This window comes from Rutidosis leptorrhynchoides, chromosome 11 (genome assembly GCF_046630445.1).
Source record: "Rutidosis leptorrhynchoides isolate AG116_Rl617_1_P2 chromosome 11, CSIRO_AGI_Rlap_v1, whole genome shotgun sequence".
NCBI classification, from domain to species: domain Eukaryota; kingdom Viridiplantae; phylum Streptophyta; class Magnoliopsida; order Asterales; family Asteraceae; genus Rutidosis; species Rutidosis leptorrhynchoides.
Window position 1 is genome coordinate 65203694 of NC_092343.1, and position 7265 is coordinate 65210958.

The 7265-nt window shown below is 35.5% G+C and overlaps 1 non-coding gene across 1 annotated transcript; it reads right to left on the bottom strand.

Annotated features, from left to right (window-relative positions):
- Positions 1–6399: 6399 nt before the first annotated feature.
- Positions 6400–6505, bottom strand: LOC139879097 (small nucleolar RNA R71). The gene has a single exon (XR_011769948.1). It is a non-coding gene; the product is annotated as a small nucleolar RNA R71 (small nucleolar RNA).
- Between the last annotated feature and the right edge of the window lie 760 nt (positions 6506–7265).

Consider the following 7265-nt stretch of genomic DNA (forward strand, 5'->3'; position numbering starts at 1 on the left):
AGAAAGACTTCCGAACGCATGAATTTTGAGTTCAATCAACAATGGGCTACTAATTTTAATAACTTCATTAACAATTTCGGACTAATTGACATCCCCCTTGGTGGAAAAAAATTCACTAGAATTTGCATAAAAAGAATGAAGTTTAGTAAAATAGATAGATTCCTCGTTTCAGATGACATTTTAAAAATATGGCCTAACATCTCCTCTAAAACTCTCGATCGCGATCTCTCTGACCATTGTCCCATACTCCTTAGGAACACGTACATCAACTCCGGTCCTAAACCTATTCGCGTCTTTAACACTTGGCTTGACCTCAAAGACGCTGACTCGATCATCACTCAGGCCTGGTCAATTCCAATGACTGGAAACCGGCCCGATTGTATCCTCCGTAACAAACTGAAAAACGTCAAATTGGAACTTAAAAAACATAGTGCTCAACTCGATAACCTTGATTCTCAAATTCTAGATCACCTAAAAAACATTAACGAATGGGAAGCTTTAGCTGAAACTAGACCTTTATCCGAATCTGAGAAAAACAAATGGCTCGAAGATAAATTTTCACATTAGAAAAAGAAAAAAAAGAAAACAAACATGTTAAAACAAAAGTCAAGAATTAAATGGGCTCTCGAAGGTGATGAAAACTCGAAATACTTTCATAACTTGGATTGAAGACCCCAACATCATAAAACACGAAACCTACCTTCACTTCAAAAATCTCTTTAAATCTAACAAACTTAACAATCACTGTCCTTTTAAAAATGCACCTCACCTTGAATTTATTTCCACACAAGATAACCTCTTTCTCAAATCCGAATTCCTTGAAAAGGAAATTTGGGATGCTATTCACGACTGCGAAAGTTCGAAAGCACCTGGTCCCGATGGTTTTAACATGAAATTCTTCAAAAAATATTGGGACCTTATAAAACACGACCTCATTAAAGCGCTAGATTGGTTCTGGTCCAATTCCGAAATATCCAAAGGTTGTAACACATCCTTCTTCACCCTAATCCCCAAAAAACCTAACCCTATTGGCTTGAACGAATACCGTCCTATTTGTCTAATAGGAAGTTATTATAAAATTCTAACCAAAATCCTTTCTAACCGCCTCGCCAAAGTCATCCACAAGGTTATTGGGGCCGAACAATCAGCCTTCCTCAAAGGTCGTAACATCTTAGATAGCGTGCTAATTGCGAACGAAATAATAGATGAACTTAATCGTAAAAAACGTAATGGACTCATCTTAAAAGTCGACTTCGAAAAAGCATTTGACTGTATCGAATGGGACTTTCTATTTAACACCATGCATTACATGGGGTTTGGCCCTAAATGGATTAGTTTCATTCGTGCTTATCTTTCCTCTTCATCCATCTCCATTCTAATCAATGGATCTCCTACCGATGAATTCTACCCCAAAAGAGGTATACGTCAAGGTGACCCAATCTCGCCTTTCCTTTTCATTATCGTTGCCGAAGGCCATAACATCCTCACTAAACGAGCCTTATCAAGTGGCCATTTACGTGGAATCAATGTTGGTAATGACAACATCACCGTCACCCACCTTCAGTATGCTGATGACACAATTTTTTCGGGGAATGGAGTAAAAGAAATGCCAAACACATTTCCAAACTCCTCAAATGCTTCGAGAAAATCTCTGGGCTCAAAGTCAACTTCCAAAAAAGCAAACTCTACGGTATCGGAATTTCTCCCCAAGAAACTGAAGAAATGGCCAATTACATTAGCTGTTCTTCCGGTACCTTTCCCTTCACATACCTTGGTCTTCCCATCGGTGTGCCTTCATCTCACCCTTCCTCCTGGCAGCCAATTGTGGAAAAATTTGACAAAAGACTTTCTGACTGGGCGGCTAAATCGATTTCTTTTGGCGGCCGACTTACCCTCATTAAATCTATCCTAAGTAGCATACCACTCTATTATTTCTCCCTCTTCCACGCACCTACCTCCATCCTTAACCTCCTTGAATCTAAAAGATATAAAATTTTTTGGGGTGGGTCATCAACAGAAAATAAAATTAACTGGATAAAATGGGACCAAATTCTACTACCTTATGATAAAGGCGGTTTAAATGTTGGTTCTTTTTTTTTGTAAAAACATCTCACTACTATGTAAATGGTGGTGGCGCTTCAAAAATGAGGAAAACGCATTATGGGTAAAAATTATTACTAGTATCTATGGGGGGCGGGGGGTTGGAATCTAACGTTTCTTGCAGGAACATTTCAGGTCGCACGGTTTGGAAAGAAATAATTAAAGCTGGAAAAATCGCGGATAGCTCAGGCGCCTCATTCTCTTCCTCCATCACAAAATGTCTCGGAAATGGTGTCTCCATCAAATTTTGGAATGACATCTGGTTTGGTTCGGAACGCTTTAGCACACTTTTTCACAGATTATACATGCTTGAGACAAATAAAGATGCATCGGTCGCTGAAAGAATCACTCATAGCAATGGATAATCTTTAGGTAATTGGTGCTGGACAAGGCCTCCAACTGGTCGGGCCACAAACGAAATCACAGAATTAAATAACATAGTATCTTCCGTTACTTTATTCGACAAACAAGATTCCTGGAAATTCAATTTAGAATCCACAGGAATGTTCACCACCAAATCTTTGGCATTTCTGATTAACACCCTAAGGCTTGGGAGTAATGCTCTAAGCTTATCGATTCCCCGTAACAAACTCCTGCCTCAAAAAGTATATATCTTCATCTGGAGAGCCATTCAAAAAAAGATTCCGGTTAGATTCGAAATTGACAAAAGGGGCATTGATCTCGATTCCACTCTATGCCCTTTATGCGAATTGGATATAGAAACCACCGAACATATTCTCGGTTCTTGCCCCAAAACGGCACTCATTTGGAAACTTGTCCTCGATTGGTGGGCCCAATATAATTCTCTAATCTCGAATCTTAACGATGCCATCATCAATAATCAACCATTCGCTCGCAACAATTTCGGCTCTTCATTATGGCAAGCAACCAAATGGATTACATGCTATACAATTTGGAAACATAGGAACTTGAAAGTATTTTCCAAAAAAACGTGGTTCCATGATTCGATTCTATCTGAAATACAAACACAAAGTTATAGTTGGATTTCCAAAAGATCGCGTAAAAAGAAAACAATCGAATGGCATCAATGGCTCATTAATCCTTCTTTCTTTGTTGCGGATACTCCCCACCGAGTTGGGATCGGCTAATTTTCTCATTATTACACATGTGTAGCCCACAGATTCCATTTCTTCTATTGAGGGTTTGATTAATCGGGCTAGTTTGTGTTAACTTTGTTGGCGCTAGATCGTCACTGTTATTGATATTGCTCTAAACATACATATATTTCAACGCAATATCATTTATATTTCATAGGCTTTTACGGTTTACAAAGACATTCAATTGCATATTTCACGAGAAAAACGACTAAAGTAAACACGAGAGTAAAAATCGAAGAAAAGAGAATAAACGTCAATTTAAACCAAATATTTATCGAGAAAACACTTATCCGAATTGAAGAACGAAGAAGACCGAAGAAAAAGAGTTAAAACAAATGTTCAAGTCAGTATAAACGTCTAACAATGTCTAACAAGGGATCAACGGAAAACATTAAATTAAAAATGTGCTGTTTACACTTACGCGGATCGCGTAAGGATCCACGCGGAACGCGTAATGTTGTGAACAATTTCCAGATTCAGGTTAATTGCTACGCGAAACGTGTGCTACACTAAGCGGATCGCGTAATGTTATGGCCAGTATTAGATTCCAAGTTCAAGTGGGACGGTTGTTTTTAAATATATATTAACCATACTACAGAGCAGGCTTAAGGGAATAAGCATATTTTTTTAGATACTTTACAGAGAACCCACCAATATAAGCACGCGTATAAAATACTCACCTACCACTTCTCAACTGATTTATATTCGAGAACTGCTATAATTTAAGGGACACATTTTACAAGATAGAGAGATTAGTTTAAAAATAGAGAGTAGTCAAACATTTGAATACTCTCACTGTTTCATTTACAAATATTTCAAAGTACTCCGTATCAGTTTATTTTAGTTTTTAGTATTGTTCCGTATTAATTTCAAGTTTGAAGATTTAAGATAGTTTCAATATTAAGGGTGTATTGTTCGTGATTAAGGGTATTATTGTTCGAGTGCAAGAGTGTTGTTATTGTAATTTTCTACCATTTGAAGTTAACGAAAGTGAAGATTTTCGTAAGTTTGTTCTACTAAAATTATTGTTATCATCTTTTATCATTATCATTATTGTTATCATTATGTTTGTATATTTATATTTTTATGTTCATCCTATTAAAATGAGTAGCTAAGTTCCCATAGTGTTTACTTAGATGTAGAGCCCTAGTGAAATGGATTGTTATGTTTTGTAAATATTAAAATGTAGCTTATGTATTTTTAACATTGTGCCTAGTCAAAAGAACCATTGTTATACGATTAGATATTTAATCCTTATCACTTAATTTGTTAGATATAAATAGCGAAAGTTATTTCTATTAATATAAATTAAGCTTTAACACTAAAAGTGATTTAGACGAATAATTTAGAAATAAGGTTCGGTGGTTTGGGTAATATCATTAGTTATATAATCATGAAATTGTAAAAAGGGAAACCGTTACGATTTAGGTTTTGGCGAAAGTCAAAACTAGGTTAGGTCTCAATTTAAATACTTAGTGAATAGTTAACTATCTAAATAAGATCAAATGAAAATTAGATTTAATTTAGTTAGTTGAAACTTTATATATTCGAAAGAAAATACAAAGTTGTATATTAAAACATTTTAATAGGGCTTAAATTCAAAACAATCCATGGATCTAGAGGTGAAATATTTAAGTGAACACTACCATTTATATATATTGCAAATTATTATTATTATTTTTCTTATTATTATTTATAAAAATTAAATATTAAATCTAGTTTTATCAAGTTTAAATACGCACTGTTTTGTCACATCAATTATAGCTTACGCGGATCGTGTATAATTCCACACGAAATGTGTAGTTCCAATATATACGCGAAACACGTATATATACACGCGAAATGCATAAGAATAAATCCAGTACTATTACATTTTGGTTTAATTCCAAGTTTTAATTAAATCCTTTTAAATTTACTATTAATTAGTTTAAGTCATAAATTTTACAATACTGTAATTTCATTTATTTCACTTTTAATTAATTTTAATATTGTATTTTTATTAATTTAGTTTATATTTTAGTTAGTTTAATTAAGTTGTATTATATTATGTTTTATAACAAATTCCTAATCCATAACCCCCTTTAAATTAGTTTAACTTCAAAGACTATTAAAAACCATTAAACACTCCATCTCCCTGTGGAACGAATCGGATTTACCTATAAAACTAAACTACGCGGATAGGACTAGTTGCCTATATATGTGTGAAATCGACCCGAATTCATTAAAACACCATATATACAATAAATCAATTCGTATAACAAAACAACTTAAATCCGTTCTAAATAAAGGTTACGATCTAGCACATCAACTTTTTGGCGCCGCTGCCGGGGAATTGGCAGTTAAATAAATAGATAATTTTTCTGATTCGTAGTAGTAGTTGGATTTGTACGTGGACTGGGTTTTTGGAGCCAAATATTACCCAATTATATTGGGACCAAACGAATCCTGCCCCTCTGCTGCATCTTTTGGTTATTCGAAACGTGGGCAAAATCAGAAGGAAAATCTGTTTGTTTAATGGTTTTTATCATTCGTTTTATGTTATTCGATCCTTTTGTAGGAATTCAATTTCTAGAAAAGCTTTTGGTGTTGTGATTGCATAATAGAAATTAATGCATGAATTTACGTTCTTCCAACACTGATTTAACTCCTTCATATCCTGAACCCGAAAGGGAATTTCACGAACGCTTAAGAGCTCAAGAAGTAGAGTCTCTCGCTGAGGGTTTAGAATCACTTTCATTGGATTCTAACTCTGAACCAGTTATTCAACCAGTCATAGAGCCAGTTATTAAAGAAGAGGAAGAGATCGCAGCTACAAATCAAACGATGGATGCATTAATGAGGGCAGCAAGAACAGGTCAAGGCCACGCAATTATTCAACCCACGATGTCTGACGGCTTTGAAATAAAGGGTCAATTTCTCCACATGGTGACTAGTACATGCCAATTCGGTGGAGCTCCGAATGAGGATGCTAACGAGCATCTTCGTAAATTTATAAGCATTTGCAAGCTATTCAAAATCAAAGATGTCTCCGATGATGTCGCATGTTTAAAAATCTTTCCATGGTCATTAAAGGATGATGCAAGAGATTGGATAGACTCGTTACCAGAAGGTTATATCGAAGATTGGAATGATATGATGGACAAGTTTTTGTCAGAGTTCTTCCCTGCTTCAAAAGCAGCAAAGTTACAAAGTGACATAAATCACTTTAAACAAAAGACTAATGAGACTCTTTATGAAGCTTGGACCCGATTCAATAAAATGCTTAGAATATGTCCTCAACACGGGTTGAATACATTCCAAAAGGTCCAAATATTCTATAAAGGAGTCAATGTGGCTACTCAAAAAGATATTGATGTTGCAGCAAGAGGTTCAATCATGAAGAAAACACCCGAAGAAGCTCACACAATCATTGCCGATATAGCAGCACATTCTCATAATTGGCATCAAGAGATGGAGTTCTCTAGATCAACAACTGTTGCTAGTATTGAAAGCAACGATGAAATCGCTGCTTTAAAAGTTCAATTGGCAAATCAAGGAAGGCAAATTGAGAAGGTGACCAAGGAAATGCATGCTATCAGGGTAGGGTGTGAATTGTGCCAAGGTCCTCACCTTACTAGAGATTGTGACCAAACAACAATGGAAGAGCAAGTGAATTTCTTAGGTTACTTGCAAAAAGGTGAAATGAATTTCAACGATTTTTCGGCGGTTGAAGCAATGAACAGAAAATATCCTCCAATCAACAGTTATCAAATGGGAGTACCTTCGGGTTCAAACAATTATACTTACCAAGGAGGAAATCCGGTTTACCAAAATAACCGAAATTTCTCAAATCAAAATCAAAGAAATGCACCACCAGGTTACAATCACCTAAACAACTGAAATCAACCTCAACGAAATTACCAAAATCATTTTCAACATAGTCAACCACAACCACAAGCACCTATACAACCACAACCCGAGAAGAAATACGGTTTAGAAGATCTTTTGAGAGATTTTATGGTTAAGCACGAGCAAACTGCGGAACTTCAAACTCTTCAAATTCGAAAT